At 38.8% G+C, this 25,194-nt stretch overlaps 1 long non-coding RNA gene and 1 pseudogene across 1 annotated transcript in view; one reads left to right on the forward strand and one right to left on the reverse strand.

Annotated features, from left to right (window-relative positions):
- The window catches only part of LOC123613249 (small ribosomal subunit protein eS6-like), a 31,281-nt pseudogene extending 29,612 nt beyond the window's left edge, over positions 1–1,669 (forward strand).
- LOC105082070 (uncharacterized) overlaps positions 1–25,194 on the reverse strand; it is a 788,258-nt gene that overhangs the window by 121,142 nt on the left and 641,922 nt on the right. The gene's annotated exons all lie outside the window — the stretch shown is intronic.

Here is a 25,194-nt window from a genome sequence, read left to right on the forward strand (position 1 = left end):
CTGTGCCCTCCTATGTGGAGGATGCCTAACCCTGAGACTGGTCCCCAGCAGATTTTTCTTTTAAATCTGGCAGTTTAAGGAGGTTTGCCTAAAACCCATTAGTGACTTAGAGAAGCCCCTCACTGTGAGGTCATTTTTCCAGGAATTAGTAATGCACTGGTATTTTGGATATAATTTAATCCATTGCTGAGAACTGTAATACAACAACAACCATAAGACAGTTTTTTTTTCTTTCACCATTTTTCCCCCTCTTTGGTGATATCTATCTATAGAAACACACTAGCTAGTTTTGAATTAACTAGGAAATTAATAGAGAATGTATACGCTTTGTGCAGGGAAAGGCAACTAACAGAAGTGCAGGATTGGCAATTTCTAGGCTGTGTTTATGAGCATTTAAGACCATTAATATTAAGTAAGTTATAGAAGTAAGTGCTAGTATTTTCTTTTCTGTTCTGAATCTAAGGATTGTCTGGGGATTGGCATTTAGAACACCAAAATGGTTTGGGGGAATCTGACAACTTGGCTGATTACATTTATGCTTGCTCTTTTATTCCAAAAGCTATTTCCTTCTGATGGGTTATATAGTCAATGCAGAATATTGATTATTTAACTTAGTTCTTCAAGTCTTTGAAAATTTCTATTACACAATTTCCTAGATTAAAATTAGGACTGCTGCCCAGTTTGTTTGTTTGTTTGTTTTTAACTTCATAAGTCTACGTATTCAAAATTAGTCCCTTAAAATTGAGTCAACTTTTTATCGAGACAAAATAATCCACAACATAATTTTAAATGTTTTACCCAAAGACAACGGCAAAAGTTCCAGGCATCACAGTTCACTAAGCTTTTCCTCTAAGCACACAGAGGTGCCTTCCTGGCAGTCCTAGGGCAGTCTCCCTGAGCACTGCTTCACTTTCTCCAGGCCCTTCCCTGGTCTGAACCCTTAGTTTTTCTCTCCCTTTCTGTGCAGACTTCATTCCAAGCTTGTGGGAGAAGACAGGACTTGCTGTAAATTAGGATGAACAGAGGGCCTCCTGTGTTTATTGATCTTGTTGTGGTCTCCTGTGACTATGAAACTGAGCAGGACCCTGTGGGGCCCTCCTGGGTACAAATCCTTTCTGTGTCTCCCATTTCTTGTTTATAGGAAATAGGCTTCATTCAGCCTCCTTGACCTTCCCTGCGTTCCAAAGGGCACATTCAAACATTGCTCATCAGGGAGAGGATGGAATGCAGACACAAAGGAGCAGTTAGGAAAGAACAGTGCAGCCCTGGGGCAGGGTCCTGGTTCCTCCACAAGAAATAGACATAACAACATCTTTGAGTTCTTCTGTAGTAACTAAGGCCCCCACCCAGGTGGAGGATGGTGACTTCAGGCTGAGCACAAGATTCCTGGAACATCACTACCAATCAATCAGAAGAAAGTCTGTATACAGTGGAAGATAACAAAGACCCTGACCCCTCCTTAAATGATTCTCCCTTTAAAAACTTTCATGGTTGAGCAGAATCTTTGGAGTTGATTTTTGGACATAATTCTGCCTTCTCTCAGGTTGCCAGCATCCTGAATAAAGCAACTTTCCCTTTCCAACCAATACTCATCTCTCGAGTATTGGCTTTTGAGCAGCAAGCAGCCAAATCTGAGTCTGGTAACAATTATACTCACAGTAATTCCTAGGTGTCATCCAGTACCCAGTATATATTTAAATTTTTCTACTAAAGCCAATGGTTGATTTTCCTTTATTTAAAACTGGGGAGACCAAGTATCACTAATTATCAGAGAAATGCAAATCAAAGCTACAATGACGTATCACCTCACACCAGTCAGCATGGATATCACTCAAAAGACCACAAACAATAAACGCTGGAGAGGGTGTGGAGAAAAGGGAACCCTCCTACACTGTTGGTGGACTTGTAATTTGGTGCAGCCATTGTGGAAAACAGTATGGAGATTCCTTAAAAGACTAAAAACAGACTTACCATATGATCCAGCGATCCCACTCCTGGGCATATATCCAGAGGGAACCTTAATTCAGAAAGACATCTGCATCCCAATGTTCATAGCAGCACTATTTACAATAGCCAGGACATGGAAAAAACCTGAATGTCCATTGACAGAAGACTGGATAAAGAAGTTGTGGTATGTTTATATGATGGAACACTACTCAGCCATAAAAAATGACAAAATAATGCCATTTGTAGCAACATGGATGGCCCTGGAGACTGTCATTCTAAGTGAAGTAAGCCAGAAAGAGAAAGACAAATACCATATGATATCACTTATATGTGGAATCTAAAAAAAAAACAAAAACAAAAACAAATGAACTTATTCACAAAACAGAAACAGACTCATAGACATAGAAAACAAACTTACAGTGACCGGGGGGGAAGGGGGTGGGAAGGGATAAGCTGGTAGTTCGAGATCTGTAGATACTAATAGATATAAAATAGATAAACAAGTTTAAATGGTATAGCACAGGGAACTATATTCAGTATCTTGTAGTAGCTTATGGTTATTTATTCAATAAATGTATCTGGGTATTATTATTTAAAAAAAAACAAACTGGGGAGAGTAACAGAATGTTTGTATGTAACAAGATGATGTGGCTGAGAAGGGAAAATTAATGATGCAGGATTGAGTGGAGATCTTTGCAGGGGTGATGTCCCTGACCAGGACCCTGCACCATGCTCAGCATTCAGGGGGACCATCATGTGGTTTTCTCCGTGACTGGTTTCCTGACAGGGTGCATCAAGGGCACCTGTCTGTGCAGGCTACAGGGGATGAGACTGAAGGAAGAGCAGCCTACCAAAGTGGTCTGAAGATTATTTTAAACTGAAAACCTCTGAATAGACAGCAGTCACAGAAAGACATTATCTAAATAAACAAAACCTCCTGAAAATACAGCTGCTCACTGACCCCCCTCTGAAGGAGTTTTCTGTTTGAAAGAAGGGTGACATACACTATTAGGAAACAGGAATTCAGCTGCCATACTCCCCATCCTCCACCAGGAGGAAATTCCCAGCCAGGAAGGAGATAGACTGCCCATTTCCATTAGCACCAAAAAGCCCAATAGAAGCTTCCAGATCTTCCCACTGCTCTTTGTTAAGCTGGTATATAAACCTTCATCTCTAGCCATCTTGTGAGTTAGTCATCACTAAGCAACTCCTATGTGCTCTTTTTAAAGAAACTTCGTCTTTTCTCCAGTTAATCTGTTTATTTTCAGGCCTCTGAATATCTGTATCTAAGTTGGTAGAGAAAAACTTTTTCCTCCCAACAAGAACCTGGGTACATGTGGAGAGTTGGCCTTAGTTAAGAGCATGGACCCTTAATCTCTGGTAACAGGAGAGAAAGCAGAGGGACTGGTGTACATTCAGTCTCTCATTCTCAAACTGGAAGTGTATCTACTCTCACTGACTCTTGTCCTCACTTCCCATTCATTACTTGACCTCTTCCAGTACGGCTGCCAGGCTCAACACATAATCATTCAATCACTCATCAAATTTTTCTTTAATCCTACTATATACTCTAGGCCCTAAAGCTACAGCATTGAACAAAACCTAAGAATCCCTACCTCTGTGGAGCTAGCTTTCTGGTGGGGGGAAACCAGATATAATACAACCTACACAATACATTCAGTGGTAATAAATATGATGGATAAAAATAAACACACACACACACACAGAAGACAGGAAAGGAGTAATGGAGTATTCACTGCCTCACTGAGAAGGAGATATATGAATAAAGACCTGAGGAGGTAAGGAGAAAGCACTATGGATATAGTGGGAAGTCTGTTCCAGGAAGAGGGAGCAGATAAGCAGTGGAAGTGTGCTTGGTGCATGCAAGGAACAGCTAAGAGATAAGGAGTGAATAAGCAAGGGGAGGAGGCATAGCAAGAGATAAAACTAATCAGGTCACACAGGGCCAGATTGTGTGGGAGCTTGTAATTCCAAGTGCTTTGGCTTTATTCTGACTAAACCGAGGATACACTGGAGGGATGCAAGCAGACAAAATGGACTGTAGGGGAGCAAGGATGGAAGCAAGATGAGCAGTAACAATGTTGGTGCTGTAATCTTGCCAAGAGATAATGGGCACTGCTTTGGAAAGCAATCTGGCAGTTCCTCAAAGCATTAAACAGAGTTACCCTATGATCCAGCAATTGCACTCCTAGGTACACACCCAAGAGAAAGGAAAACATATGTTCAAACAAGACATGAATACTCACAGCATCATTATTCCTAAGAGCCAAAAGGTGGAAATAACCTGATGTCAGTCAACTGATGAATGTATAAACAAGGTTTGGTATATCCATACAATGGAATATTATTCAGTCATAAAAAAGAATGAAGTACTGATATGATTCTGGGGTTTAGGAAAGAGCTGGACTAGAGTTTAGATTTGGGAGTTATCAGCATAGGAATGGTAAGTAACTGGTTAGAGTCATCAGTTATCTCCAGGCAGCCAAATCTTCATCTTGACTTCTCAATAGCACTGGACATTACTGACCATGGTCTTCATCTAAAATGGCCCCTTCTCTTGCTTTCAGTAGAGAAATTCTGCTGTTTTCTTCCTTCCTCTCTTGTCTCTCCCAATCTGTGTAATTTGCAGGCTCATCTTCCCCCCTGATCTTCAATTCAGAGCCCCTCATGATACTAGGTACTCTCTACTCTAGATCTTATCCATATTCTAATTTCATTTATCTCCTATACACAAACTCACAAGTGCACTTCAGATCCTTTACATAACCACTAAATACATATCAAAAGCATCTCAAATTCAGCTTGTGCAATACTAAACTCATCATCTCTACCTCCATTCCCAATCCCAAACTGGTCCTCTTCCAACATCCCTTACTTCAGTGAATGATTTACATATTCATGTAAACTACAAACCAGAAGCCTTCTTTGGTATCTTCTTCCTCAGCATATCTAATCCAGCAACAAATTCTCAGAATTTCATCTCCTAAAATATTCTCTAAATGTCTCTACTTCTCTGTGTTTTTACTGGTGAGCAAGGCAAATACATTTCTACTGTATAATTTTTCACAAAACAATCAATACTAATAATCAGCATTTTACCATTCTTAAGCCCTGGAGGCAGGCTAATTACAGAATATTGTGGATTTTTTAAAATGGTGACAGTGGGGGTATGGGTTCCTTGTTCAAGTTGAGGATTTTCCCTCCTCAATGTTCTCTACAACTTTCCATTTTGGTTTTTCTAATTCTTGTCTCTTTTAAATCCACATCATCCTACCAGTTATCACCAGACTAATTCTCTTAACATGTAGTTGTTAGTTTCCCAGCTCAAAAAATCAAAACTACATTTTGCCTAGGAATTTAAGAACAAACTCCTAATACAGCATTATAGGTGCATCGCCAAGTCCAAACATTCTTCTTCTCTATGTTCCAGTGTTAGGGGTTGAATAGTGTTCTCTTCCAATTCATGTCCTTCCTGAAACCTCAAAATGTGACCTGATTTGGAAATGGAGTCTTTGCAGGTATAATCAAGTTAAGGTGAAGTCACCAGGATAGGCTCTAACCCAAATGACCAGTGTCCTAATAAGAGAGATTTGGAAACAGACCTATAGAGAAAACACCATGTGACAACAGAGGCAGAGACTGGAAGGATGCAGGTCCCAGCCAAGAAATGACAAAGGTTGATGGGTTTCACTGGAAGCTGGGGAGAGGGAACGTAGGAGTCTCCTTCATGAGTTACAGAGGGAACAGGGCTTTTCAATGTCTTAATTTTGGACATCCATCTTCCTGAACCATGTGACAATAAATTTCTGTTATTTCAAGCCACCCATTCACCCAGTGTGTGGTATTTTGTTATTGTAATCCTGGAACCTAATACATCCACTTACATTGGAAAATTCATGGTTCTCCTGAACCTGCATTCTGTGCTTTAAAAAAATTCAGGTGTAATTCATACAACATTTACCCTTTTAAAGTATACAATTCAGTGGTTTTTAAAATATTTTTCACAAGGTTGTACAACCAACTCCAGTACCTAACTTCAGGACATTTTCCTCAGCCCTATAATAAATCCCATTCTGTTAGAAGTATAGTTCCCCAATCCCTCCACCTCCCCGTTCACAAATCTTTCTCTGTGGATTTGCCTATTCTAGACTGCACTAATTTATTTGTTTCCATGCCTTTTCCTCATGCCCTCTTCCCACTACCCCTATTTGCGTTTTGTAACTATTTATGTCATTCACTCACGCACTAAATTCTTCCTACCTGAGGACAGGGAACGTGTATCCCTGGTCCTAGTACAGGACCTGGTACACAGTAAGCATCTGCAACATGCTTCCTGAATGAAAATATGAATCAATGAATGCCCATCTTAAAGACCACCCTCTTTCTATCATCTGTCTTTTCTCATTTGGTTCAAATCTATGGTTCTAACCCATGTGGTTCTCCTGGAATTAGATTGGTTTTGATATGTGAAATATAAACACACGATAACACACGCTACAATATTCAGCGGATAAAAATTACTGAAGAAACTACTCTGCCCCTAGCATGGAACAAGACTCTCTCTACTAGGCAAAATAATTATGGTCATAAAGTAGACATAAATGAAAGTTTGAGTTTTCGTGTTTTTCAAGGCCATCTGCACCATTTACATTAAAGATGTTACAGTCTGAATGAGGCTGTCCAAGACTAGAAATAATGTGACATACAAGAGATCAGCACGTGGATTCTTGGTCTGAGTATAAATTGCTGATAGAAGATAAATGATGCTGCATGAAATTGTGACTTGAAAAGCAAGTAAACCATGAATCATTCCCATGTACAAGGTTGTAATCAGAACAATGGAGAACTGATATGTGAATGGTTGTCATTTACTCTGCTGTTGGCAAAACACTGGCCAATTCATGGCTATGCATATAGCTTAAATGTTGCAACATGAACACAATTCATATTATCTGGAACAGTGAACACTGTTTCCAATTAATTTTTTTTACCATATGTTTAGAAAAAAAAGATACCTTAATTAGCTAAAGTGAGGACATCACATTGTGCTTCTCTGTAGAAAGATACCATATGAATAGATATATAACTGTCGGTGTAGTATTGTATTGCACTTTAAGATATATAGACTATATTTTCCATATTAAAAAATATTGAAAACATCTGACGACTTAAGTATTATTATTACCCACATTTACAAATGAGGAAGTGTCTCTGGTAAAATGAATTGATTTGCTTGTGAATCTATCAAGGTAGTATAGGAGGCAAGACACAAACCCGTCTTTACCTTTGAACGTCAAACATGCTATGTTCACAATCCAAATGTTAGGCATGGCACAAATAGGCCAAGTTGCTCTATTTAATAACAATGATGATGATGATGATGTAATAGAAAATAGTAACGAGTAAATCTATGGCTCGATTTGTCTCTGTTAGAATGTAAGCACTACGAGGAGAGAGATTCAGTTTAGTTCACTGCTGCGTCCCCAGTACCTAGCCCGGTCCCTGGCACATAATGGGCCCTCAAACAAAACGTCTTTATAAATCAAAGAATAATACAACACATTTTCAAAGATATTTCACACATTATTTCACTGTTGTCATATTCTAAGTTTTTTCACTCTGCTCCAATATTCTTTTTATTACTCCCCGTTGTATAAAAGATGACTCAAAAATCTTAAAAATCAGTGCTGAGAGATTAAAAATAGGATATACTAGTCATCGAGACCAGGCCCATAATAGGATCCCAGCTGATCTTACTTTGAGGATAATGAGTACTAACTTGAATAGGTTGGCTTCTCCATGGATGGCAGGTGTTGAAAGGCATGTAGAGAAATTCACCACTGAGGAACACAAACATCTGCCAAGATTAAAAAACAAAAAATATCTCTACATTGAAATTCTGAAACGTGGGAGAAGGTTGGCTTCCCTTCATAAGGGTGGGTAGTATTCAAGGTCATAGCCTGTTAGAGCTACTAAAATGTCTTTCTTTACTATTATCCTGGTTTTTACATTTATTATGGAGAATCAAAAAGTGATTAATCGAGTTTTAAAATGAATATTTTGTTTAGGGATAGAAAGAGAAGAAGGCCCTAGGCTCTGAGGAGTCTCTTTCCAAGGGGCCTCCTTGTTTTGAGAGGAGGTGCTGAGTTAAGTGGGATGTAGCTCTGTTTCACTTTCTTTAGCCTAGGAAGTTGGGAAAGGGATTCTGCTGCCAAAACAAGTTTGAAAACCACTTGTATTTGAAGTATAACAGCCCCAACTTTCTTTTCTTTAAGACAGTTTTACTTATGTTTTCCTCTCCACCCAGAAGCAATAGCCAATCAAAGGTAATGCAAGGTATTCTTAACGTCAGGGGTGCGTATCCAGCTGTCCCAGTTCACGGCGGCGCAATTAAGAAGCGGGAAGGAAGAGACAAGAAAGGCTCGCAACAAGCACAGGCTCCCTGATGCTACACCACTATTCTTGGAACTATTAAGCTGTTTACTCACAGGTAAGGCTCCAGTGTTCATCAGTACCCGCTACCTGGGAGGCTAAGAAATTCAGCTCTGGTTTGTCAGCCCCGAACAGTAACACAACTCCCGCGGAAGGGCGGGAGGCACGGGGAGCCGGATGCCGCTCCTCGAGGTAAGTTTACCGGAAGTAAAACAGAACAGGGCGTGATTGGCTAGGACTGAGCTCCTCCTCACCAGCCCCACCCCCTCAGATTTTGTAGAGGAGGCACCTGTGCATCGTGAGGAACTCACGAATAACTTTATGAGCTGCACCTGACTCATTTGCGGCAGAGACACAGCCTAGTAAAAAACATTCAAAACACTCTTGCAAATTAAGTATTATCATTAGCCCACATTTACAAAGGAGGGATTAAGCTATGTTTTAAAGATTAAACTATGTTTCATACTGCTTTTTAAATTTTTTTGTTTTGTCTTTTTTTGAGGGGAGGTAATTAGGTTTTATTTATTCATTTTAGTGGAGGTACTGAGGATTGAACCCAGGACCTCGTGTATGCTAAGAACACACTATACCACTTTGTTACACCCTCCCCGCAACACTGCACTTTGAAAAAAAAGATGGACCTATGTGGTACACTTCTAAGGAAATATTTGAAAAATCTTTGTAGAGAAAAGCCTCAGTTACCTGGAAAAATCTCACTGTTTGAAATAGAGAATCCCTGAGGGAGTCCAATAAAGGAGGTGTTACTTTACTTAGATGTAACCATATGTTTCATTACAGGAAGACACACTTGTGGAAAATCAACAAAATGTCCATAGATACTTCCATTTCATAAAGCATAGATGGTAGTGTGGGTTTCTGTAATCTTTTCCTTTAAGTCTAAATTATTTTGAATAAATGTTTTTTAAAACCAGTTTGTAAAAAGTGAGTCTGTTCTTTAAGTTCAGTGTTTTGTAAATAAATACATTATTTTAAAAATGCACTTCTACTAGAAAAATTAATGGTATTACCTACTGTTTTGCAAAGAAATATGTTTAAAAATAATTGCCCCACCTTTAAAAACTAAACAATTAGTAAGCGCTCAGGCTTTTCAGCCACCTATTATATGAAACTGCTTTATTATCATTAATATTACTTGTGATCTAAATTCACCTAAAAATTTCTGATCTCAATTCACCAGAGAAGTAATTCATCCAATAACACGAGTGAAGAGAACTGATCAGGTACACACACACACACACACACACACACACACACCTTGTGACACCACCCAAAACCCATAGCAGGTAAAACGCCAGCCCAGAAATACAACCACTATTAAGAAACAAATGTTCTTTTAAAGAAGTATTTCCTTTGCTTCCATCCTACTTTTCTTTAGAAAAAAAAATCACTTATTTCATTGTGAAAATGAAGTCAAATGAGGTAGCCTTGAAAAAAAGAAAGCTTCTATATACTCCATATGAAGGAACTAAATCAGGACACATGAAAAAAGGGTAGACGTACTGTGATATAATGCAATTGGAAAAAGACTGGCTTTTTCCTTTGCTTTTGATGGAGAACTCTGTGAAAGAGTGCCAGTAAGAACAAGCTCCTCTAGCTGACATTTCATTTCTTAGCAGCGAGATAGATTAGTGCTTGCTTCTCTGCAGCTCATGCATTACTAGCCCTAGTACTTCAGAAATGAAAAATCATGTCCTCAATTTATTCTTTATTGCATAAATGTTATACAAAGAGAATGGAAATTTGCATTTGGCTCTTCATTCCTGTTAAAATATTGTGGTCTGGATAACAGGTTAAGAAATACCACAATAGCCTTGTCCTTTCATATTTCGCCTATATAAAACAGCTTAATGGATATCTGGATAAGGTGAAGAGAAATGAGAGTAGAATTATGTTAAATTGGGGCGTCTCTAAATAGCTTACAAAAATTTTTATCACCTTTTCAGGGCATGACTAAAGAGACCCACCTGTAAATCTTTTTAAATAGCTGAATCAAAGGGAACCAGAACCGTCTTCAAATCATCAGCAACACAAATCAACCAAAAGGTAACTGAACTACAGAATTCAAAAGAAAGGCAAAGTCTAAAGGAATACACAGTGAAGGATTGAGAGACTCCTAACAAAATGCTTGAAAGCCACTCTTAAGAGTCACTCCATAGGGAAAAAAAAAAAAAAAAAGAAAAAGAAAAAAGAGTCACATCTGATCTATTCTCTTCCAGGCAAGAGAAAGCAATTTTCAACCAAGCAAATCCAAGGAGCAAACTCAGACTTTCATTTGTGGAGCCCACCTTATTCTGCCTTATTCTGTCCCTGTCCCATGAGGTTTCACACTTTGGTTAAACTTAAGCTTTTGTTCTTCAGATCTATATTTTTTGTCTTAGTTAAACCTGAGTGTTTGAGTTGGGATGGGGTGGGGGTGGAGGGGGACCTGGGTGAGGAAAGATGTTAAGCCTTTGCTGCTTCTCTCCAATTGTGTGTTTACCCCCAAGTAATCTTCAGTGCTTTGGAGAAATATTGTCTGAAAAAATTAAATAGAATTAAAATAATTCTGGCTGGTAGACTTGTATACATATGACAGGTCATAAAATTGTTATAAATATATTTGGAGGGTGAAATAAATTCTGGGCAAGTGCAAATGTTTTCGACTTAAAGAGTCAATATTAGAATCTTGAATTATGAATCATTTCTTTAGACTATTTGATCTGATCTGGGTTTTATCCTTAGATAAATTTTTGGATAATAATTTTACACAACTGCCTAAAATTCCTTTCCAGCCATACAAAACTTCCGTAAATAGTACCTCTCTGACCCCCTAGGAATCTTCAAGATGCACTCTCAACCCCTTCTCTCTCCACAGACACTCTGGCCCCCAGTGCACCCCCACAACTGAACATGGGCGATGCACTGGCGACTGTGTTGAACATATAAAACCACAAAGCCTAGCAGCATCTTTCAAGGTGTAAGTTTGAATTTCTGCCCTCTGGGGCCTTGTGGACTGCTTCTGGAAGCTTGCTGAGTTAAACTGAGTCTAACACTAAGAGGAAGAAATTGTTTGTGGTGCTAAGGAAGAGAAAGTGAAACACTTGAGGGTTTAATTTAAAGCAATATGACATTGGATTACTGCCAATGGAAATTTTTCAGAAAGCCCATCTTTTGTGAGAAAGTGAACTCCCAAATAGTTACAGGACGAGAACAATTTTTGGGGGGGAAAAAAAAAACTAAAAACCAAGTAATTGTTTTAAACAGTTCTCCACCCCCCCACCATGAGGTAAGATCTTTGTACTTTCCAAAACTTTCCTAAAATACAATGTAGAGAAATAATAAAATACAAAGAAATGCAATAAAGCTGAAAGTTAAGTCTTTGTCTTAGATAAGTTACTGCCATTTACATAATTCCTCAGACCTTGGACTTTAAGAAAATTGTAACAATGAGGTCTAAGCCTGAGGGAAATGAAACACGGCCTGCATCTCCTTTCTGCTCTGTTGCTGTTGACTTAGGGAGTTCAGGTAGTCAGACAGAGAAAGTGAACGTGCTTTTTCACAAAACAGAAACAGACTCATAGACAGAGAGAACAAACTTATGGTTACCAGAGGAGGAAGAGGGTGGGGTGAGATAAATTGGGAGTTTGAAATTTGCAGATACTAGCTACTATATATAAAACAGATAAACAACAAGTTACTCTGTGTAGCACAGGGAACTATAGTCAATATCTTATAGTAACCTATAATGAAAAAGAATATGAAAAGGAATATATGGATGTACACGTATGACTTAACTATTATGCTGTACACCGGAAACTGACACATTTTAAATATTACAGTACTTCAATACCCCCCCCAAAAGTACAAAACAGACAAAAAAATCCAAGGGTTTGTGTTTTTCTGAATCAGCGGGGGAGCAGTAAAACAAAGCTGGGATGTGCAGAATTACTAATGTGTTGATCAAAGGAGTGAGGTGGAACTTAAAATGAATTTAGAAACTATTTGTTTTTCAAAAAAAAGTAAAAGCTGCTTTTGCATATCTGAGCTATAAACTTGTCCAAAGGCAAAATACTTTCTGATGATTCTTCCTAAATACATTATTAGAAACAATTTGAATGTTTAGAGACCAGTGGGCAGACAGGGTAGGTTTGGGTGGCACAGTGAATTTATTATTGTTGACACTGTTATTTGCAATAATGTTTGTTTATGAAGGCCTTTAGGCAGGTTCTGCATTTCCCAGTTGACTGCTCCCCACTGCCTTCTACATAATTGTTTTCATATGTTTATCCTCATTAGCCTTTAAGTTAGCAATTTTAGAAGAAGCCCGTTGTTGTTAGATAATAATAATAAAAGCTATCTTTTAAATGAATGCCTACAATATGGCAGGCACTTAACATTCACCATTGACCTTTACAGCAGTCCCCAAAAATGGCTGTTATTCTCCCACTTTAAAACTAGGAGCCTCATGAGTGGGAAAGCTGAAATTTGAACACAGGTAAGTCAGGCTCCTACACACCTCTTTCCATTTAGCCTCAACTTTGTTGTGATTCAGAACTAATGATGTGCATTGATTATGAATTTATGCCACTTCAAATAATACTCAAGATATATGACTTCCAGACCCTGTTAAGTTCCAATAGAAAAGAGTGCAAAAACCTTCTAATTCAACTGAAATTCAGAACAGAAAGAGTGATGCATTTGTTCTGCATAAGATCAGACTAGAAAGAACAGATTTTTCTCTTTTTCCTTTTGGCAATATGGCCCCAGGGCCCAAAGCGGTCAACCATTGTCATAATTCATTTGGCAGTCCTGTCAAAGATAGCTCGGTCATTGAGTCTAACAAAATATTTTTTAACAGTCAGGGTACATATTTGATTTGGATCCAGGGACAAATGGCTCTCCAAAGGCTTCCTGGCAGGTTGATGATGCGATGCATCAGCAGGATGTATCAGTGCTTAATAGTACTGAACCATGGAGTACATTGTAAAAGCTCACATACATTCTCAAATATCACAGTATATAACAAATTTCATTGTCTTTGACTCAATGATATTTAGAATACATGAAATATCAGGCTTTCTGCTCTGGGATTTAGTCATAGTCCAAGGTTGTCGTCTTCTGTTCAAATGTAAAAAGCTTAACTTGAAATATAGGTCATTTATCTTGGGCTTGGTTTGAAGTGGCATATATTCAATCATGTTGTAATGGATAATAGCTTATAATTTAACCAAGGAGGAAGTTACAGCCACACATCATTTATCCAGAATCACTCAGAATGGAGATGTTACACATAAGGACATTTTCCTGAATACCTTAGGAGTATTTTTAAAGTCACAAAATCTGTTTTTCTTTTTACCTATTCAGGCTTGATTTGAACAAGGTCATCATCACAATCTGACTTCTTGATAACTTTAAAGTTTTTATATTATTGGCTTTTTTATTGAAAAACAAAGAAAAAAAAAAAAAGAGAGCGAGCGCGCTAAAGAAAGTCTCAGGGATTTCTGTCTGGATCCACATCCAACTTCAGCACTGCAGAGACAGGGGCTGTTTTTTGCGTTGCTTTCTTGCCAGTTATGTCTTCTCTTCTTCCTCTTCCTCTTCTTCTTCCTTCCCTTCCTCCTCTACATCTTCTAAAGACAATTTTTAAAAAAGACTTAACTTTCTAAAAAAATTTTTTGCTTGTTTTTTTAGGGGGAGGAGGCAATTAGGTTCATTTATTTATTTATTTAAATGGAGGTACTGTGGATTGAACCCAGAGCCTTGTGCATGCTAAAGCACATGCTGTACCACTGAGCTATACCCTCCCCCTAAAGCCGGTGTTTAAATCAGACTGTTTTCTTATTGTTGAGTTTCAAAAGTTCTTTGTATATTTTGGACGAATCCTTTATCTGGTCAGTATTTTGCGAATATTATTTCCCAGTCTGTAGCTTGTCTTCTCATTCTTTTGACATTGTCTTTTGCAGAGCATTAGTTTTAAATTATAAGTCTTGATGTTAGGTACCGTCAGTCCTTCAAGTTTGTTCTCCTCCAATATTGTATTGAATATTCCAGGTCTTTCATCTCTCCATAAAACTTTAGAATCAGTTTCTTGATATCCATAAAATAAATTGCTGGGATTTTGATTAAGATTGTATTGAATCTACAGATCAAATTGGGAATAACTGACATCTTGACAATATTGTATTCATATCCACAAACATGGATTATCTCTCCACCTAGTCCTTCTTTGATTTTTGTTCAGTTTTATAGTTTTTCTCATATATATCTTGTACAGATTTTGTTAGATTTATCTCAAGTACATTTTTGGGAGTGCTAATGTAAACAGTATGGCATTTTAAATGTCAAATTATACTTTTTCACTACTGCCAGGAAAGGGATTGACTTTTGTATATTAAACTTGTATCCTACAATCTTGCTATAATTGCTTATTAGTTCCAGGAGTATTTTCTGTCATTTCTTTTGGATTTTCTACATAGCTTATCATGTTTTCTGTGAATGTGTTTTATGTATTCTTGCCTTATTAGATTAATTGAAGAGGTTCCCATTAGCGTAAATAAGAATAATAACTAGAATGGATTAAAGCATATCAAACCTAGAAGTGTATACTGATCTTAAACAAAACAAACAAAACAAAACAAAATCCCATTGCTCTCCTTTGGAAGATGCCAAGGAAATAACTATTTTTAAAAAGTTGTGAATATAGAGAAATGTTCCAATATTTATACTGCCTTTCCTATATATGTATTCTGCAGGATATCAAAATAGCTTGCAAGAGGAAGCTACTGTTGATATAAGTACTGCAGCTAGTAAATGTACAAGCTATTCTAGAAATATATCCCATTTCACAATACCTTATGAAATAATGGATTTAGACAATGATTATCAATGGCTGCTAGCAATTCCAAAGGGTGAATAACTCAACATAATATGCTTCATAATGGAAGTACACAATACAACCTAATAAGCACTGTTACTAAAAATTAGTACCTGAAATGACCAAGCATCTAGATCTAACTACAGGAAATACACGGGACAGAAGAATATATTAAATATTATGACTACAAGGATGCAATTAGCAAAGTTCATACTGAGAAACTCTACAGGACAAATGATTTCGTTTTTTCCCCCTCTAAATAAGTTGAAAGAGAGAGAGAGAGAATCTATAGTTTAAAATAGACTGAAGAAATATTTCAACAATTAAATTTTGTAAACCTCATTTGGATCCTTTAAAAAGGCATTTAAAACATTTGACAATCAGGACAATTTGAACACTGACTGGATATTTTAAAATATTGCTAAATTATGATTGTTTTTAGTATCTAAAATTCTTACTGAACCAAACTTGGATCCTCTCACCTGCACGCAGTAAAGCCAATATACTGATACAGGGCTGTGGTGAAGAAAATCACAGCATTTATTATAGGCACCGTATGTACAAAGAGTCTGGGACACTTAATGCTCAAAAACCCCAAATTCTCTGATGGGTTTCAGCAAAGCATTTTTAAAGGCAAGGTGTGGGAGGGGCATCCCAGGGTGTGTGATCAGCTTGTGCACAATTCTCTGATTGGCTGATGGTGAAGCAACAGGGAGGTGTCACAGGGACTACATGCTCATGGTCATCAAGTAGGCTTCAAGAAGGTCAAGTTAATGCCTTCCATTTGGTGGGGGTTTTAGCCTCCGTAAAACAACTCAGGAAAGTGCATCAGATACTGTTATCTGGGTACTTCAGAGAGGAGTTACAGCAGAGGACATGGGGGGCGGGGTCTGTCTCAGGAAAGCCCCAAGGGTCCTGCTTGGTTACAATGTTGGTGTGATTTTAAAAAACAAAATAGTTCTAGTCTTTCAGAGATAAACTCTGAAATATTTAAGGATATAATATGAAGTCTGGTATTTGTTTTACAATAATCTAGTGGGCAAGGCTGAGTGTAGATAAATCAAAATTAACAGTTATTGAAAGTAGATGATAGTTATGTGGGATTCATTATTATTCTTTCTGATTTTGTGTATGTTTGAAATTCCCATAATAAAATGTTAACAATAACAACAATACAAAGCAAAAAAAATCCTTAAAGCCCAGATACATTCAGTTACTTGTCTAACACCATACATGTAATTAGGAACAGTTCAAACCTGAAATTGGACTCTTGACTTCCAATCAAATACTCTTTCCCTTATAACAAGCTATTTTGCAGGGAAGCCAAACTTCTGGGGTACCAGATATCTGCTCAAAGCTTGACAAGCCAATGGGTGAACTAGAAAATACACTATGGGGCTATCCAACACTGGTACAAAAGCTCATCAGTAAGCAGCCAAGTGGCAAATTGGGATTGACTGGGAATGCAGAGCAGCTGTTGACTTTTGAAGTACTGCCCAGAGTTCTTGGCGTTCCCCCATTTGGTCTTTAAGGGAGCCATTTCAAAATCAGACCAGCCTTAAAAATGCCCACAGTTGAAAGGCTGCTTGGTCTATACCTAGACTTTTCTTAATTGCTTCACAAGAATTCACTTTTGCTAAAAGCTCTATAGTCAGACCAACATGGAGTTGTGAGGCGACAGCTGAGGTTACAGTGCCTGGGTACCAAGGATTAGAGGGTAGTTAGAGTACAATGTCATTTTCACATTGATAAAGATTGCTGTTTTATGAAAGACTAAAACTCAGATACCATTGCTTTAGGTTTTGCACTGTTGAGACACTGGGCTGGTGACTAGATCTGTGGGGAGATGGAGAAATAATGAAGATCAAATGGAAAATCAGAAAGTGATCAAGAGGTGGTCAGCAGTACAAAACCAGGAAAGGGCATTTAAAGCCTGCAAAGGAGGCAAAAAATGACCAATGTTACTGACCAGACCTTGGGTCTGCTCACCCAGTATGCAGCAACACCAATCTACTGACACCTGGTAATGGTCAAGGAAAGTAGTGTTTATTGCAGAACACCAAGTAAGGAAATGGGAGACAAGCCTCAGATCCACTCCCACTTGGTTTTGAGTTAGTTTTTTTTTTTTGTTTTGTTTTGTTTTGTTTTTTAAGGGGAAGAACAAAGAAGCTGGAATTAATCATTCTCTTATGACATTTCTGTGACACTTCTTAATCCCAGTTTTGCGAGTCAGGATGCCTCTGGTTTATGGTTCTCTGGCCAGGTGGTACATGGCTTGAAGGTCTGTTAGCTCATCTTGCCCTGGATAAACAACCTGAGCTGGTATGTTAATGATACCTATAATAGCAATTTTAGTGCATTAATGGTGTTATTGACAACAGCAATTTTAGCCATCAGACTGTTTGATTAGTGTTCAGTTAGCACAAGACTGAGATCAGAGGGGGCAAGACAGGGAATAAAGTTTTGGATAGAGAAATAAATCACAAAGTTGATAAGGGAACTCATTTTTAGGGGGTCTCAGTTTCACCATATTTAAATGCATCTCTTAGGCAGACATTCCCTGCCATTATACAACATCGTTATTTCTGGGTTTTACTACAATGTATTCAGAGATTGAGGATCTCCTTGGAGGTCATTTATGGGAACGAAAGGCAGCCTGAAATTTTTCTGCTGCCAGTGCTTATACTCTCACCTCTCACCTTTCCCTAATCAATATTCAGCACAGGTACATTTCAGGAAGTTGCTCTATTGGACATCTGTTGCTTTTCCCTGTTCAGTGTCCATTCCCATTTTTCTAATAGCACACATGCTTTCTTTGAAAACCTGTCACTTCCTCATCATGTGTGGTCTTAGTGGAACTGTTAATCAAATGGGCACCTGACCCAAGTATCACTAATGTGACTCTTTTTAGTGTAAGTCTGGCTAGTGAGGTTGTTATTTATCCCAACAGTGGCTTCCTAAAGAGAGTGGCTATTGAGTCATGCTCCCTAGACCCCTAAAACTTACTCTGCATCCTGTCCTTTCAAAGGCCAGGAGCTTATCTTCACTTCTGGGACTTTTACCTTTTCATCTAACAGTCTCTTTTTGCTTAAGTTGGAGTTGGTTTATATTGCCTATAACCCAACCTAAATGCCATATTGTCCACATATGATAACCAGCCACTGAAAGAGAACAGATCAAAGATACTGAATACTCATTTAGTATGTGACAGGTCAGTAGTTTGAAGCACATTTAATTCAGGTTATTTGCATACACTAAAATCAAATCTTCTATGCTCCTTAACTTGTTCTTAGAGAAAGATCAATTGTGTACTGAAATTTTGGTGTACTTTTGGTTTTCTATTTCCCTTGAAAAAAATTAAAGTTAGGGTATTTTTATCAGCTCATAATGTAATACATTGATATCATGTTCATATTTTTATTGCTCTGCCTTCAGAAGAATTAGATGCAATAGACAGCATGAATCTGACATAGAACACACTTTCTTAAAGCTGAAGAAAATTCATGATGGTCAGAATTCACACACTGTTTAAATGGTTTTCATTTGTGTCAGTGTAAGTGATGAATTCTTCTTTTGATTAACTAGCCACTAGACAAAAGGGTGAAACAAGACCATGTCTTGGAAACTCTGACAGAGGGGAATAATGGGGTTTTTACTTGATGCAACAGGACTTTCTCATCTACAGGTCATACACAAAGCCTTGAAGATGAATGATCATCATTAGCTCCCAGGTAGGAACAAGTCAGCTCCAACCTGACTGAATCTTAACTTCCTCCCTGTGTGGATGTCACTACCTTTATTCCACTACCAGCCCCCTGCCATTCCTAGGCTCTGCTGCAGATCACACTGACCCTGGTGGTGCTTCTGGCAGTGTCCCAGCACATCACCATTGCTGTTTTCAGGGAATCTGAATGGTGGTGCTTACCAGGTTTTAACCTTCACAACTTTAGGCACTCTGGTCTCTGTGCTTGACCCTGAGTTCCTTGACATTTGTGTATCCTTTTGGATCTATGGGTCTTTATTTAGTCCTCACAGCTACCTCTTCTCATTTTCTTATCCTACAACCACATAGAGCCATCTTTTCCCCAGCATATCCAGGGGATCTCTGAGGGCTATGTTAGGATGGATTTAAATTTAGTTTCACGCTCCACTTGGGTCTACTTCTCTGTTTGTTAGAGCTGTTTTTGCATCTGGTCCACAACGCAGAACTTCTTTCATCATTATGTTTCTTTTTCCCCTTCCTGAGGGATGCCATTGTTTCTTCTGCAGTTGGGGATCCAATGCCCTCACTTATACCCCATCGATACATGTCTGAATTGCCGAATTCAAGACCTTTCCCTCGAATCTGCTGAGACTCAGGCAAATCAGAGCTAGATAGGGAGTCAAAAGTTGCCTAACTTTACAAGCTATCCTAAGCCTCATCAAGCCAGGTGGTTTGCAAAATCCTTGTGGGAGTCTGACCAGTTGGATTTTTTTACGTTTCATTTCACTTCACCTCAGTTCTTAGGGCAGAATCTCTGATCTAGAGATACACAATTTATTCAAATGAATGAGGAAAACAGCAGTATCACAGCCCAAAGAATCTTTGACAGCGTCTCCTCTCCCAGCATACTTTTTGTGACCCAGCCTGCAATGTCTTCTCCCTGACACCTCCTGAGCTCTCTTGAACACTCCAGTACCACCCGAACCTCCTCCTTCTGGTGGACTTTTGGACAAGTGCTTTTCCTCTGTTTGCCTCTGGTATCAAGTGGGTGTGTTTATATGATCTCTTACTCTTCGACCCTGTTCTTTCTCTTCATTTTTCAGAACATTCGAGAAAAGCTGCTGGGAACAGTAACAGCCTGTGTCCCTCTATCCCTTGCTTTCCCTTGTCAGACCAGATAACACTGCAGTTTGTCCAGACACCTCAGATCCAAGCCAGAATGAACTGCGTCTACTTCACCTTCTTACAGGGAACTGGTCGGTTTCCCAGAGGCAAAACGTGTGTACAACTGCATACCTCACACAGGTGTCTTACTTTTTTTTTCCAGTGAAAACCTAAAGGAGATAGTTACTGAACAACCATCATTCATTATCTGACATTCTTTCTCTTTTCAGAGAAGAGATATATTACTGAAAAGAGTCAAACAGATAAGCCAGAGATTACTTGAAATGACTCTCCCAGTTTATGTTGGCTAAGTCTTTACAATCAGATACAGAGGTTATCAACCAAGAAAGTGAACAGTGAATCAGTAGCTTCCAAAGAAGTTTAAACAATAAAAAAAAAAAATCATAAGGTGTTCCCTAAATAAACTGGGGATTCTCGTTTGGCTAATTTGTTACAAATTCCCTAAAGTGAGAAATTTCACTGTACAAAACAAGTCCCAGGTAAGTGTTTCCCACTCACCACCTCATTTTGCCCGTTACTACAGGAAGTGGCACATGTTATTGTTAATTTGTTGATGTTAAATTAGCACTTACGTGCCTTTTTCTTTGTAACCGCAACAGAAATGATTATCACATGGAATGTTAGGTCACTGTTATTTGAACTGTGTGTTTAAACTCAGGAATATTTTATCTTCAACTCTAGTCCTACTCGGTGCCCTATTCTTGTTCACAGGTTTTCTCCTGATTTGTATTGCTTGGCTGTTGTGTTTTGACCACGTAAGGAACTTGTGTAAATTAAATAAATCTGTAGAGTCAAAAAGAGTGCTTTCCAAAGTCAGTTCTAGATTTTTCCATGTTAATATTTATATAACTTTTTAAAATTTCAGTCCTCAAAGTATTGATCCAGGAAAGAATCCCAGGAGTTTCTTCTGAGACATGCCACGTCAACACCCGACTCCTCATCAAGTTATCCACTTAGCTGGTGGCCCACGATAACGCGATGTGAAATCATCAGGATGATTTTTCACTCCGGGTCTTCCACATACATGTATATTTTGTGAACAGGGAAAGAGTTCATTTCCTTTCCATCCGTTCCTCAATTGTAATATGCCCCCCACCTCACCCCCCAATACCTATGCTTGATTTTCAAGAGTCATTACTACAAATGTTTCATTTTTGTGGGGAAAATTGATTTTCACAAAGAGTGATGGCTCAAAAAATAATGTATGAATTACCATAAAGCATTCCTCCTTAACTCTGCTCAGGTTAACAACTAGTTAGTGATTAGTCTTCCTAAAAAGGTTAAATCCCACTGGCACGTCTCAACCTAGGAGAGGTGGGCCAAATCAGCCCTGTGTGTGTGTGTGTTTGCACGTGCAAGTGCGCAGAGCAACAAGAAAGTACCATATCAGTGTATTTCAAAATTCCAGTTCCTTTAATATATTCACAAAGGGTGCAAGGTCTTTCTCAGAAACTGGAACAATTACCAAAAAAACCCCCCCAAACACGAGTGGCTTTCACTCTTTTCTATAATCAGTATCTTTTCATTTTGATCAGGTGAACACGTTATTCTCACAACAGCAAACATTAAGAAAAATATTTAATAAAATATACTTTAGAACAACAGCAACAACCTACTGAGCACACTTTGTAATTCAGTCCTCATTGCTCCCTCTAATCCTATTTCTCTTTCCTTATGATTTTTAAAAGCTGTTAGGAACAGTGGTAAATACAAGTTTCCTGGAAGATGAGTTTTTTTTTTTTTTTTTTTTTTTTTAAAGAAACAAAGAGTCTGGGATGGAGAGAGCGTTCAGAGGACCCTCCTTCATACTGCTGCTCAGAAAAGGCTGAGCCAGGTAAGTGAGGTGAGTTCAGACCCCAGACCAGACTTCAAGGCGAGTTGGGGGGGGGGTAAAGAGGGGGTTGGGGGGAGAAGGATTCTAGTTACAGCTCTCACAGTGGGTGGAATGTTTGTTTAGAAAGCAGCAGGGATTATCTGCTAAACTGGGTAAACTGCTTGTCATTTTTATAATGTAAATGAAACCAGTAGTAAACCGAAAAGCTGACATCCTCTCACCGGACAGATAAAGCCAAATGATTATTTTTAGAATCATTTACAGAAGAAAGCAAACATTTTATTCTTAGTTTCCAACACTCACCACCTCCTCTTAGCCTTTTGAAATGTTTATTGGGGCTGAGTGAGAGAAAAGCAAAGGAAGGGGGCAGGAGTGGGAGGGAAGGAGTGGATTCATCCCTCATTCTGCCTTCGGGCTTCCGATGGAGGGACCAAGCACTTGCAACTGGCGACACAATGAGGGTTTACCCAGAAGTAAGAAAGGGTTGGTTGTCTCCAGGCCATAGGAGCTTCTGCATCACGCATTTTTTATTCCAAAGTGATTCTGCCTTCTGTTTCCCTACAATGACCTGACCCAAAAGGTATTTAATTTTTAAATGGGCATCCAAATAATTCAAAACAAAACAAGCTTTTAACAAAAACTCCCACCTTACTGAAAATCCCTGGAAGGCTTTTAGTGAGAGCAGCATGTGACTGACGTGGTAAATTAGGCCTGCTGGAGCAAAATCAAGACAAAATATGGATTCATTGGTTTTTTGAAAGGCAGCCATCTTTCCAAGAGAATGTGTACACCACGTTTTATTAAGAAATTATATCTTTCCTCATGTTTTCCATTTCTTTCACTGGCAGTGGCAAGTGAGTTGAACAGATGTGATGAAAGAATTAATACCAGTCTTGGGAACATGGAAATGAAATATTTCTTTTGAAACACCTACCTTGAAATTCCATTAGTTCAATCAGACCCTGGAAGAGCCTGGATGAGGGAAACGATTTACACAGCGCAGGCTGCTTGTCCAGACTCAGAACCCCTTTGTACTATGAAACACGTGAAGATGAATTTAATAGTCCTCCAACGAATTGGCACGGAGCTGGAAATCCCGCTCTGACTGAGATAAGTGCGTCTGTTTCAGTACGAATAAATTCGCCTCGGTAAGAATTTTTCTTTTCTTTTTTTTCCCCCAGCTTCATTCAGACCTGCGGCACATTTGTCTCTGTGTAAAACCAACTCTCCCCTCTGAATAAGCAGCATAACCAGTCAAAGAACAAGGATATAGGATTAGCACATTATGAAGAATAAAGAGAAGCTTTCAGCTCTCTGTCATGCATGATATTTATCACATTTTTCACGACCGGCTCTAATAACAGCGCAGAGATAAAATAGGTTTGATGCATCTCTCCTGTAAGGAGAATTTTCCAACGGCAACTCTGAGAAGTCCAGGAGATGAAACACGGACTTCTCCCTTCTTGCACTTTTTATTAGCCTAAAAATGGGAGGTGTGTGTGCAGGGGGAGCGACTACTTCTACCAAAGTAGGCTTGAATTTTCTGTCGGTTATGCTAATGTATTCATAGAAAAAGCTGGTGCTGAGGGCGGTTCTCCAATTAAGACAAATGAGGCACATTGAATTTCTCCCCCAGGGCACAGCAGGGGTGCTGGCAAAATCTACTTTATTCTTTTCTGTCAGGGCTGAACTGGAAACAAAAGCATGAAAATTCAACACATCCACTTACAGAATAATAAAGGCTGTTGTTTAAAGCGTGAAGAGTTTTGGCACCCTTCTGGGGCCTTATGCAAATCTCTCTCCCTCCATTGCCACCACACTATCGGTCTTGGAAATTAAAGATGTACTTGGTCGGTTAACAGCTGAGAGGAGGCGAGCAGGCTGAAACGCAATTAGATTTGTATTAAGCAAATAAATCAGGACTGACGGATATTGGCTAAACTAAAATGCATTATGGGCTGACAGTAATTCCAATTTGATTGACAAATATATGTGGTGTGTTATTAACCTAAATGAAAGAGAAGAATTTTTTTTTTAAAGACTTTATTCTAGTAAACAAGCCTCTCCGCCTCTAAACTTACACAAAACCATAAACAGAGACCACCGGCTTCGGGCTGTTTACGCAGGAAGGCAGGAAATCTATTTCCTGATCTACGTGAACCGTCTAAGACAAAATTATTCTGCAGAAAGACATTTGTTTTCATTGATTTATTTGGTGTAATGTAACGGATAAACGCATTATCTATCTGTGGGATTGAAGCACACTAAACACTATTTTTATCACGGTGAGTAACACAAGAGCATAGACGTGTACACGCATCATTCTTTCTTTTGGAACTCTGCAGGACGCGATGCTTTTCTACACCAGGGTATATACACGAGGGAACTTCACATGAGGTTCAAGTTTTAAGTGAAGATCTCCATCAAATCCTCCAAGGCTTTAGAAAACAAAATCTTAACATAAAGCATAAATGTGTTGGTGTGTGCGGTTACATGAAGGAGGGATTTTCCTGCGTGAGATTTTGGGAGTTCCTTTTAAACTTGTTTCCTTGTGCTTGCTGTTTACACTATGAGAATTGAGAGAGATGTTAAGTCATTATATTGAACATACTGCTAAATAAATTTTCATACTAATTTAATAATTTTGCTTTTCTTGTCAGCATCTGCTCCTTTCCCCACCTCTTCCTTTCATCCGAGGGAACACCTTTTCCTTCTGGCTACCAGATTCAAGCTTCATTCTTATCTTTCAATTATCTCTCCTTCCATCTTTTCCTACCTGGCTCTTGTGGCCAAGTCCTGCTGCGTTGTGCGCTGCATCAGCACCAGAAATGGTTTCTTTCTCCGCTTAGAAACCTGCCCAAACCTTTGCCCCACGTGGGCTGCTTCCTGCCGCAGCTCTTGCCGGCACTTGTTCATCACTCTTCCGGTCCTCCCCGTTCCTCCGACGAACACATCAAAGACACTGAGCCGAAATACTTTTTTCTTTGGCACCCAATCCCCAATTTTCCTCCCCATCACCATCAATAACATTCCTCATTGATACTGAGAGCAAAGTTAGACCGTTACAGAATGAGACATCACCAGTCCCCGTCAGGTTTCACAGTTTCTTCCATCCCAGATTAAATTCTCTATTTTTAGCTTTGCAAGCACTTGCCATCTCAGACCTCTCCACTGCTATTCTAACTTATCTCTTCTTAC

Source organism: Camelus bactrianus, chromosome 3 (assembly GCF_048773025.1).
Source record: "Camelus bactrianus isolate YW-2024 breed Bactrian camel chromosome 3, ASM4877302v1, whole genome shotgun sequence".
NCBI classification, from domain to species: domain Eukaryota; kingdom Metazoa; phylum Chordata; class Mammalia; order Artiodactyla; family Camelidae; genus Camelus; species Camelus bactrianus.